At 42.1% G+C, this 11,117-nt stretch overlaps 3 non-coding genes across 3 annotated transcripts; 2 read left to right on the top strand and 1 right to left on the bottom strand.

Annotated features, from left to right (window-relative positions):
* Positions 1 to 2,061: 2,061 nt before the first annotated feature.
* TRNAF-GAA (transfer RNA phenylalanine (anticodon GAA)) lies at positions 2,062 to 2,134 on the bottom strand. The gene has a single exon. It is a non-coding gene; the product is annotated as a tRNA-Phe (tRNA).
* Positions 2,135 to 2,840: 706 nt separating this feature from the next.
* TRNAF-GAA (transfer RNA phenylalanine (anticodon GAA)) lies at positions 2,841 to 2,914 on the top strand. The gene has a single exon. It is a non-coding gene; the product is annotated as a tRNA-Phe (tRNA).
* A 5,111-nt stretch (positions 2,915 to 8,025) lies between these two features.
* Positions 8,026 to 8,097, top strand: TRNAA-UGC (transfer RNA alanine (anticodon UGC)). Its single transcript has one exon. It is a non-coding gene; the product is annotated as a tRNA-Ala (tRNA).
* The last annotated feature ends 3,020 nt before the right edge of the window (positions 8,098 to 11,117 follow it).

The following is an 11,117-nucleotide window of genomic DNA, read 5'->3' on the forward strand; positions in this document are numbered from 1 at the left end:
AGTCCTATTAGTTGACACTAATAGCTACTTTCTATTAGTATCTCTGGTTCCTTTAAGTAGAGAATCGTACTTGAATATCAAGATAGAGTTATCTTTGCTCATTGCTTCTGAGGTATCATTTCTTCTAGGCCCAGTTAGCAGATAGATCTGTGGGGAAATTTTACAATTTCATATGTACAATTTCATACTGATGCCTCTAGTTCCCATCAGTATCAACAGGACTATTCTTTACCTTCCTTCTTCTCCCACAGTGAGAGTCCGGTTCCAACAACAGACACTCGATTTCCCAATCCTAAAATTCACACAAAATATCAGAATTGCTACAGCCCTCACTCTACAAAAAATAATCCTGATACATAGAGTTTAAGATTTGTTCGATGTTCTTTTTGATCTTACAATTAGAACAACAATCTGTGTAAACCGTTTTCTTAGATCAGTTCTTTCCTCTTCAATGTGTTTACGTTATTCTTTTGAAATGCAGTTAATATGTGGAGCAAACAAACGAGAACTTTCTTTCTCATCTTTTGCATTTCAGACAAAATCTAATAAAATTAGATGTTTCCTCCATCATGCTTAGTCTCAAAGCCGCCAGTAGATTCCACTTCTAACTTTCCACAGTGGCATGCAGGAAATCGGGAAATCCCTGCAGCTCCCTCAGAAGCTCCAGTATCAGCATTTCCTGAACTGCAAATAAAAATGCGACCTTACGTGCATACCCAAAGAGCTCAACTGGTCTGTCCAGCAACGTAAAGAGCGGTGAGGCGCTCTTGAAGCCGTGACAGCCTGGGCGAAACGAACCAGGTCCCCTTCCTGGTCGAGCCTATCCCCCTAGGGACAAAAAGGAACCTCTCTTCTCTCATATCCAGAGGAAGCGACGGAGAGATGTGGCGATTAGACTCACTCTACTATCCAGTCCATCCAAGTACTAATAATCTTGAGGATGCTTTTCCTTGCCCTCTACCCCTCTCCCTTTTGTCCTTTTCTTCCTCCACTTCACGGCACCCCGCCTCTTCCCTCTCCCCGCAAGCTGACGCTCGGCTCCTCCCGTTTACTTTTTGCTTGTTTGTTTTTGTTTTTGTTTTTTGTTTGCTTGTTTGTTTTTGTTGTTTGAGACGGAGTCTCGCTCTGTCGCCCAGGCTGCAGTGCAGTGGCGCGATCTCGGTTCACTGCAACCTCCACCTCTTGGGATCAAGCGATTCTCCTACCTCAGTCTCCCAATTAGCTGAGATTGCAGGAGCCCCGCACCACACCCGGCTAATTTTTGTATTTTTAGTAGGGACGGGGTTTCACCATTTTCACCAGGATAGTCTCCAACTTCTGATCTCAAGTGATCCGTCCGCCTCGGCCTCCCAAAGTGCTGGGATTATAGGCGTGAGCCACTGCGCCCAGCTTTCAGAACGAACTTTTCACAATAGTGCAGCGCACTCCTAGACTCGTTTACGCACATTTTAAACACTGTGTTGTGATTCAGATGTAGATCTTTCCACATCACTTTCTCTTTTTTTTTCTTTTTTTCCTTCTGTATATGCTCAGCTTTAAATATTTTTGCCGCATAGGCTGAGGCTGCGCCCAGCTGGGGAGAGACGCGTGGCGGGGATAAACCTAGAGTAGAGAAATGTTTCCTGTCTGAGAAGGCTCAGACCTTACAAGGGGAGAAAAAAGTCTGTAAGAGAATCTAAAACTTTTTTTGAGGAAATAATCGAAAAATATATCCTAATTGACCCTCCCACCAAATTTTGGCTAAAAATAGAAAGCCTCGACTCTCAGAATAGGAGATTGAGTTTGAAAACTGTTAAGACATAGAAAAGGTTTTATTAAAATTCAGTTTGCAAGTCATCGTTGGCCTCAGCAATTTTCTCATTCCAGAGAGGGTTGTTTCTGAAATTCTGTAAACCTCTGAATTTGTTTCTACGTCTAAGCAAAGAAGTCCAATGTTTTTACACTTTTGACTTAACGTAAGAATTTCTTATATTGAGATATATACACTTCTGGGGTTGGCGTGCAAGTGTTGTATAAGGGCGTGATAATTAGGCAGAACTAAAAAAAAAGAAAAAAAAAACCTGCCGAAACCCGGGATCGAACCAGGGACCTTTAGATCTTCAGTCTAACGCTCTCCCAACTGAGCTATTTCGGCTACTGTAAGCACCTACTGCTAGCAATTTCTTCAAAATATAAAAATCTTCATTTGTAAAGTGAGTGTATTTCCTAATGCCTAATTCTTTTTTGTTCAATATCAATACAAAAATTAGCCAGGGGTGGTGGCGCGCGCCTGTAATCCCAGCTACTCCGCGCCGCTGTACTCCAGCCTGGACGACAGAGCGAGACTCCGTCTCCCTCAGTTGAAGTCGGAGGATCCATTGAGCCGGGGAGGCAGAGGTTGCCGCGAGCCGAGATTGCACCACTGCACTCCAGCCTAGGCAACAGAGCGGGACCCTGTCTCGAAAACAACAACAAAAAAGAGTTGTTATGCACCAATGTGCAGACCACAATTTTAAAAACTCTAAGGAAGAGATAGAATGTACTGGAGGACGTAAGAGATCCTTCTTTTCTTTCTTTTCTTGTCATTTATTTTATTTTATTTTATTTTAGACAATCCCTCTATCGCCCAGGCTGGAGTGCAGTGGCGTGATCTCGGCTTACTGCAACCGCCACCTCCCGGGTTCAAGCAATTCTCCTGCCTCAGCCTCCCTAGTAGCTGGGATTACAGGCGTGCGCCACCATCCGTGGCCAATTTTTGTATTGATATTGAACAAAACAGAATTAGGAATTAGAAAATGCACTCACTCTACAAATGACGGTTTTCATATTTTAAAGAAATAACTAAAGGTGTGCTCAGAGTAGCTGAAATAGCTCAATTGGGAGAGCGTTAGACTGAAGATCTTAAAGTTCCCTGGTTCAACCCCGGGTTTCAGCCAGCATCTTTTGAGTTCTGCCTAGTTATCACTCCCTTATACAGCACTTGTACGCCAATCCCAGAAGCATACATATTTCCAATTTTAGGGAGTTTTTGAAAGTCTGATAAAGGTAATGTACATGTTTGTATCACTCTCTCCTTTGTATATTCCACTGAAGTCTTCCGTGAAGTGCTGTCATTACATAAATTATTTAAAGTTTTTGGACGGAGTCTCACTCTGTCGCCCAGGCTGGAGTGCAACGGCGCGATCTCGGCTCATTGTAAACTCCGCCTCCTGAGTTCAAGCTATTCTCATGTCTCAGCCTCCCTAGTAAGCTGAGATTACAGGACCCCGCAGCCATGCCCGGCTAATTTTTGTATTTTTAGTAGAGACAGGGTTTCTCCATGTTGGTCAGGTTGGTCTCGACTTCCTGACCTCAGGTGATCCACCCGCCTCGGCCTCTCAAAGTGCTCGGATTTCAGGCGTGAGCCACTGGGCCCGTCCTTATTTATAGTCTTAAACTTAGGAAGTTATTAGTTTTAAAACCTAAGAAATTCCAACGTGCTATACGCTGTAGCATTTACAAATAATTTTTGATTTGATATTATTTATATGTATTGGGCGAGGGATATTTTTAAATCACAAGAAATATGAAAAAAAGAAACATACAGTGAAGTAACTATTATACTGTATAAGCATATATATGGGGGTGTGGTGTATGCAAGAAACATTTTGAAATTAGAAAAACCCGGGTTTGTATCTTGAGTCAGCTCCATCATTAAACTGCTGTAAGAAGAACTTTTCTCTTTCTTTCTTTCTTTCTTTCTTTCTTTCTTTCTTTCTTTCTTTCTTTCAAGCAGGGTCTCACCCTGTCATCCAGGCTGGAGTGCAGTTATACAATCAGAACTCACTACAGCCTCAACCTCCCTGGGCTGAAGTAACTCCACATGTCAGCGCCCTGAGTAGATGGGACTACAGGCGAGCACCACCATGCCTGGCTAAATTTTTTTTTTTTTTTTTTGGTATTTTTTTTTTTGCAGACAGTGGGTTTCACCATGTTGCCCAGGCTGGTCTTGAAATCCTAGGTTTAAGCAATCCACCTGCCTAGGTAGGCCTCCCAAAGTGCTTGAATTACAGGCGGGAGCCATTGCACCAGGCCCAATTACAAGAACATTCTACATTTTCTTGCTGAGAAGACATTTCTTTAGCCTGGCAACCTTGTCTAGAATTTCCAAATCTTAAGCTGTTTCCATGTTTGTATCCAGGAAAAAAGAAATACATGTATTTCTATATGAATTATTCTATCAAACATTCATGAGGGGTTCTAGAATACTGAAAATGAAAGCAAATGGGCAGCAAAGTCAAGACTCAGGTGCATGTGCCCCATTTTCCCTTTTTCACTTCAACTCCCCTCTTGAAATTCTGTGTTGGGATAATAGGTCTTTTTTGGTCACTTTGATTTTTTTTCTTTCAAATTACTGCTTCAGTTTCAGTGTTGTTTTTCTCTAACTTCTGCATACCCTGTGAGGAGACAATAATCTACAGTACTCCAGCATCAAAACTGCAGCAAGTTGCAAAAGGAAAATTAGTACCAAATGAGAAGTAACGTCAGGGTAGGGACATTGACTGTACAGAAACTGGGAATCAGATACTTTATCCTTTCACTGAGGCTTTCTCAACTCAGAAGCTTGTGTTTTATTCCATTAAGAAACATTTGACTAGACAAACAGTAACATTGAATGTTTTTGTGCCTACCACAGTAAAGATTCCTTTACATTCTGTTGAAATGGAAGGCCTAGGGCAATTCCAAGCATGATTTGTCTGCCATTCAATGGCTTAAAAATGATGTTAATAATGATTTTGTAAAATGGGATGTTGTAAAGATCAAAGGACATCATGCATAGAAATGCATTCTGTCAAGTCCACTCACGACATGAAACTTAATTCCTGGCAGATCATGCTCCATGTTCTCTGCCTCTGGGATTCTCCCAGAACAGCACCTAAATAGATAACATTGTCTCTAGACAATTCTGTCCAATCAAGAGATAATACAAGTCATAAATGACAGCCATTTTGTAGTGTTACCTTTTGCAGTAGTTGCATTAAAAAAATAAACTGTCAATGTTTATATTTTTATGTAATTTCAACTTTTATTTTAGATTGGGGGTACACGTGAAGGTTTGTTACATGGGTATACTACATGATACTGGGTAAATTGCATGAGGTTTTGAGTGCAATTGATCCCATCACCCAGGTAGTAGGCATAGTACCCAAGAGGTAGCTTTTCAAACCTTTCTGCCCTCTCTCCCACCCCTCCCCATAGTCCCCAGTGTTTGTCGTTGCTATCTTTTATGTCCAGTTTCAATAATATATTTAAATCACTTTGTATATCCAAAAACTTATTTTAAGAAGCTATCAATTATAAAATTATTAGTGAGATATTTTATATTTAAAAACTAGTATTGCACATCTTTGAAATCTGGTGTATATATACATATATATATATATATATATTTTTTTTTTTTTTTTTTTTTGAGAAGGAGTCTCGCTCTGTCACCCAGGCTGGAGTGCAGTGGTGCAATCTCGGTTCACTGCAACATCCACCTCCGAGGTTCAAGCAGTTCTCCTGCCTCAGCCTCCTGAGTAGCTGGGATTTCAGGTGTGTGTCACCAAGCCAGGCCAATTTTTGTATTTTTAGCAGAGACGGGGTTTCACCATGTTGGTCAGATTGGTATCGAACTCCTGACCTTGTGATCCACTCACCTCGGCCTCCCAAAGTACTGGGATTACAGATGTAAGCCACTGTGCCTGGCGAAATCTGATATATATTTTACACTTACAACACTCTTAACTTGGACTGGGAAATTTCAAGCATTCAATAGCCAATGTGGCTAATGGTAACCTTATTGGACAGTGCAGGTTTAAACAGATACTTTATATATTTTTAGGTTTTCTGAATTGAGTATGTATCACATGAGGGTGTTCTGTCTTCAGAATTAAATGTTTAATTCCTCAGAGGAATTCTGTGTTAAATAAGCTCATCCTACAGTTTTTACAAAAAAAATGTGTTTCAATTGTGTTGTTGGTAGATAGTCAGAAGAGAGCTACAGTTATTTGATTATTTAAAATTCTCTCCTTTTCAAGAGGCAAACAAAAAGGCAGACCTTCATATTATGATGAATTCCCAAGAATCCAGTAGACATCCAGGTTTCTCTGGGTGCAACATGACATAATGATGAAGAAGTGTTTCTGCAAACTGTCCTAATATTACTTCTACAGCATCGAAGAGCCAAAATAATATCCCTAGCATTTACATGTGCACACAGTCAGACAAACACACACACGCACACACCAATTTTGTGTGTAACACTTCTCTTGTCTCTTATTCGGTGAAACCTAGCATTCGGTGCTTCCTATTTTTATTCTAGAAATTCCATCAGCCAACCGAAAACACAAGTCTGCCATATAACCTGTTATTTTCTGCCAGTTCTACAAGGGATCAATGTTATTTTATGAATGTTGGCAAAGGCTCACATATGGGTAAATCAGAATGAGAAAGAGTTAACAGCCACTAGAAATTTAGTGTCAGGAAATGGATTTTCTTCTCATCTTCTTATGTAGTTTGAAGAACACAGTCCTAATCATGATAAATAACGATAAATACCAGGGTTCAAGAATTTAGAGGAGCAAACTTTTTAAAAATTTTTTTTACTTTATTTTATTTTATTTTATTTTATTTTATTTGAGAGAGTTTCACTCTTGTTGCCCAGGCTGGAGTGCAATGGCATCATCTTGCTCACTGCAACCTCTGCCTCCCAGCTTCAAGCGATTCTCCTGCCTCAGCCTCCCGAGTAGCTGGGATTACAGGTGTGCGCCACCACGCCCAGCTAATTTTTGTATTTTTAGTAGAGACAGGGTTTCACCATGCTGGGCAGCCTGGTCTCGAACTCTCGACCTCAGGTGATCTGCCCGCCTTGGCCTCCCAAATTACTGGGATTACAGGCGTGAGCCACCATACTCGGCTTATTATTATTATTATTTTTTAACAAATATCATGAATAGGTTTGTAATTCCCAAATCTAAAAGGACCGTTTTTAGTCTTTATCCACCCTCCATGCAATCAATATGTCTACTACTATTAATGCTCACAAATCCCAGGCCGGAGACAGTCAATTGCCTGAGTTCTCCGTGTAACATCCTCACAGTGTGCCCCACAGATGTACTGAATTTAGCATGAGCCAAGCTAACTTATCTTCTCCATCTTCCAATCTTTCTCTCATTCCTTAAAGAGTTGTTAAAAACTCCCCTTTTCTGCACCTCCTTCTGTTTGGCAATAGCCTGTTTGTTTTTCTAAACTACTTTCCCCTGTACCTCTTAAATCCTGTTTCAACTTATTTTTTATCTCACCCTCATAATTCAACTCTTCTCGTCATTCCCAGAGGTGTTGTTTCACTCACACCTTATAAATTTTTCTTTTCTTCTCTTTTTGTTTTTGATACAGGGTCTCACTCCATCACCCAGGCTGGAGCGCAGTGGCATGATCATAGCTCCCTGAGCCTCCAGCTCCCAAGGTCAAGTGATTCTCCTGCCTCAGCCTCTGGAATAGCTATGAGTACAGGTGCAGGACAACACGCCAGCTAAAGACCCTTAAGATGAAATGCTGAGTGCATTGCTCTCAGGTTTTCTTCTGACTGTGACTTTCCTCAATCAAATCTAACCTTTAATATTCCGGCTGAGTAAACAACAAATATGAAGCATTTTAGGTAAGAAAAAGCTGAATTTCAATAGCTTTGTGTCATCTCTGAAAGAAATCGAAAGAATGAAAAACCACAATTTGATTCCTTGCCAAGCATAACAGAAGAAGGAGATCCTAACAACTCAACGTTTTAAAGCCACAGTGGAAACTTCTTGTGGCGGTTATCTGACACTTTTCTAATACTTCGCTTTCCATTTCAAGTCTTGTACAGTATACTAAAGAATCTGTATCCCCTCATTAGTACCGAGTATCTTCTACTCAGAGCAGCTGCAGACGCTCCATAATACTAACCACTACTACCAGCATGCTCACGGAGCCAGTCTCAGGAAATGAAAGTTACCTCCTGAAAATTATTATAAAACGGTCTTTCAGGAGGGGGGTGTAGCTCAGTGGTAGAGCACATGCTTTGCATGTATGAGGCCCCGGGTTCGATCCCCGGCACCTCCAAGTGGTGGTTTTGCTCTGGCAGTGCTCAAACGTAATTATCAAGCAACATAGCCTTCTGCCTCCTCACCTTTTTCTATCCTATTTCTGCACGTATAGAGAGTAAAAACGTAACCCAATGGATGGCCTTCACTTATCTCCCATCTCTATACTGTAAGCCTCGACATCACCTAAGGCGATTGCGACGGCAGAAGGAAGAGGAGAAAGATGAGGTCCCATCAGTGTCTCTTGAAAGCAAACAAAAGCGTGCATATCAACAGGCGGCTCACTTTGGCTTCGGTTTTGTACTATGATTAAAGAGAAGGAAAAACTGAGAAGAAGGGCAGAAAAGCGCCCCCGGGCATTTCGTTTTGGTCGTTGTTTTTGTTTTCTGAGCCAAATCCAGAGTCAAAGCATCTGTCCACTGATTTCTCTCCCTGTCGACCCGCCCAGAGGGCACAGCCACAAGTGCGATCCAAAGCTGAGAAAATGTGGCTCTCCCGCCGCTTGAGATGAGAATGGCAGGACGCTGGACAACCGAACGAAGACTGTTGGGGAATTAGAGGTCTTCAACACGGAAGGAGCGAAATCAATACGGATCAACACATTCCCTACTGATATTCCATACGATTGATTCATTTTCCTGTATTTCCTCAGTCACTCCATTTTCCTCGTTAAAATAAAACATTGGGGTCCGGGCGCGGTGGCTCACCCCTGTAATCCCAGCACTTTGGAAGGCCGAGGTGGGGCGATCACCTGAGGTCGGGAGTTCGAGACCAGCCTGACTAATATGGAGAAACTCCCTCTCTACTAAAAATACAAAATTAGCCAGGCGTGGTGACGCCCGCCTGTAATCCCAGCTACTCAAGAGGCTGAGTCAAGAGAATCGTTTGAATCCGAGAGGCGGAGGTTGCAGTGAGCCGAGATCTCGTCATTGCACTCCAACCTGGGCAGCAAGAGAGAACCTCCATCTCAAAATAAAATAAAATACAATCAAACAAAACAGAACATTGCCTGGAAACCTCTGTTAACAGCAAACAGAGGTCTCATATGAAAAAGTGAGAAAGCTTTTCTGCCACAATGGAAAATACATGCAAAGTAAAGGTGAGTAAATTACAGGTGTGTTGGCACTTCTTCTGATTTAAAAAAAAAAAAATCTTTTTTCTTTCTCTGTCAATCCTATCACTTCTGCTTTGTATGACGAGGGAACTCCAGGAAATCCTATCTACCAATGACACCTTTTAGGGGTTTCCAATGCTGCATGTTTCAAAACTGCTCTCCTCTGTGTATATGTTTGCTGTTGAATCAAAAGTGGTTGAGAGGCAACAGAGTACGATGTTTGTCATCAGTCCACCAGTCTAACACTCTATCAGCCTAGGCTGTCCTTACTTCTTGATTCTTTTGTTCAGTGAAAATATCCATAACCAGCATACAGGAGGGATATTGTCTAGTGAAACCTGCTTAGCTGAAGACTGGCTCTGTGCCCCAGTGGCCAATCACATGTTTGTTATAAGATACATTTTTTTTTATTATTGTACTTTAAGTTTTAAGGTACATGTGCACAACGTGCAGGTTTGTTACATATGTATCCATGTGCCATGTTGGTGTGCTGCACCCGTTAACTCGTCATTTAGCATTAGGTGTATCTCCTAATGCTATCCCTCCCCCCTCCCCCCACCCCATAACAGTCCCCGGAGTGTGATGTTCCCCTTCCTGTGTCCATGTGTTCTCATTGTTCAATTCCCACCTATGAGTGAGAACATGCGGTATTTGGTTTTTTGTCCTTGCGATAGTTTACTGAGAATGATGATTTCCAGTTTCATCCATGTCCCTACAAAGGACGTGAACTCATCATTTTTTATGGCTGCATAGTATTCCATGGTGTATTTTTGAAGGAAGGTAATGCAGACATTTTCTTTTTGTTTCATACTTTTTTTCCCTTCTATCCACTGGTTCTCTCCAGGCACTTTAAGCAAATAGTGGCATGTTAGTCACAGTAGACACTGCACAGGAGAGTAAAGGGTGAGGGATCAGGGTGCTACAAGTGGAATGCCAAATTCCAGGCCCAACCTCAGATCTATTGAATCAGAATTGCTGAGGGAGGGGCCCAGCCGCCTGTGTTTGAGTAAGCCCTCAAGTGACTCTGATGCTAAAGTTTTTTTTTTTTTTTTTTTTTGAGATGGAGTCTCGCCCTGTCACCCAGGCTGGAATGCAGTGGTGCAATCTCAGCTCACTGCAATCTCCGCCTCCCGGGTTCAAGCGATTCTCCTGCGCCAGCCTCCCAAGTAGCTGGGATTACAGGCGCGCGCCACTATGCCCAGCTAATTTTTGTATTTTTAGTAGAGATGGGGTTTCACTATGTTGGTCAGGCTTGTCTCGAACTCTTGACCTCGTGATCCGCCCGCCTCAGCCTCCCAAAGTGCTGGGATTACAGGCATGAGCCACCGTGCCCAGCCGCTGATGCTAAAGTTTGAGAAGCTCTGTTCCAGAGGTTTAAGAAGGGGGTCCAGGGCCAGGCGCCTGCTGAGGAGAAAGAGTTGTTCCCGGGGTTCCCTGCCTATTCTCAATAAAAAAAACTCAAACCACCTAGGAAAGCCAGTGAAGTTTGTATTTGCCTTACATCGGGGGTGGGGGTGGATTTATTATCTCTCTGACATTGTCAATATTTTAGATGATTTTGGTGGTCACACACAAGAGACTCTGATTTTCCTGTAGAAGAACTCACCCGAGTTCTTGTCAGCCAGGAGACTCTTTTGAGCCAATTTTCTTTATTTCTTTCCTTTCTTATCATTCTACCCTCCCTTCTCTTTCTCTCTTTTTCCTTTCTTTCTTTTCTTTTTCTTTCTTTTTTCTTTCTATCTTTCTCCTTTTCTTTCCTTTTCTCTCATTTCTTTTTTTGCTTTTCTTTTCTTTTCTTTTCTTTTTTTTGAGACAGGATCTCACTCTATCGCCCAGGCTGGAGTGCAGTGGCATGATCTTGGCTCACTGCAATCTCTGCCTCCTGGGTTCAAGTGGTTCTCCTGACTCAGGCTCCTGAGTAGCTG

This window comes from Symphalangus syndactylus, chromosome 23, assembly GCF_028878055.3.
Source record: "Symphalangus syndactylus isolate Jambi chromosome 23, NHGRI_mSymSyn1-v2.1_pri, whole genome shotgun sequence".
Lineage (NCBI taxonomy): Eukaryota > Metazoa > Chordata > Mammalia > Primates > Hylobatidae > Symphalangus > Symphalangus syndactylus.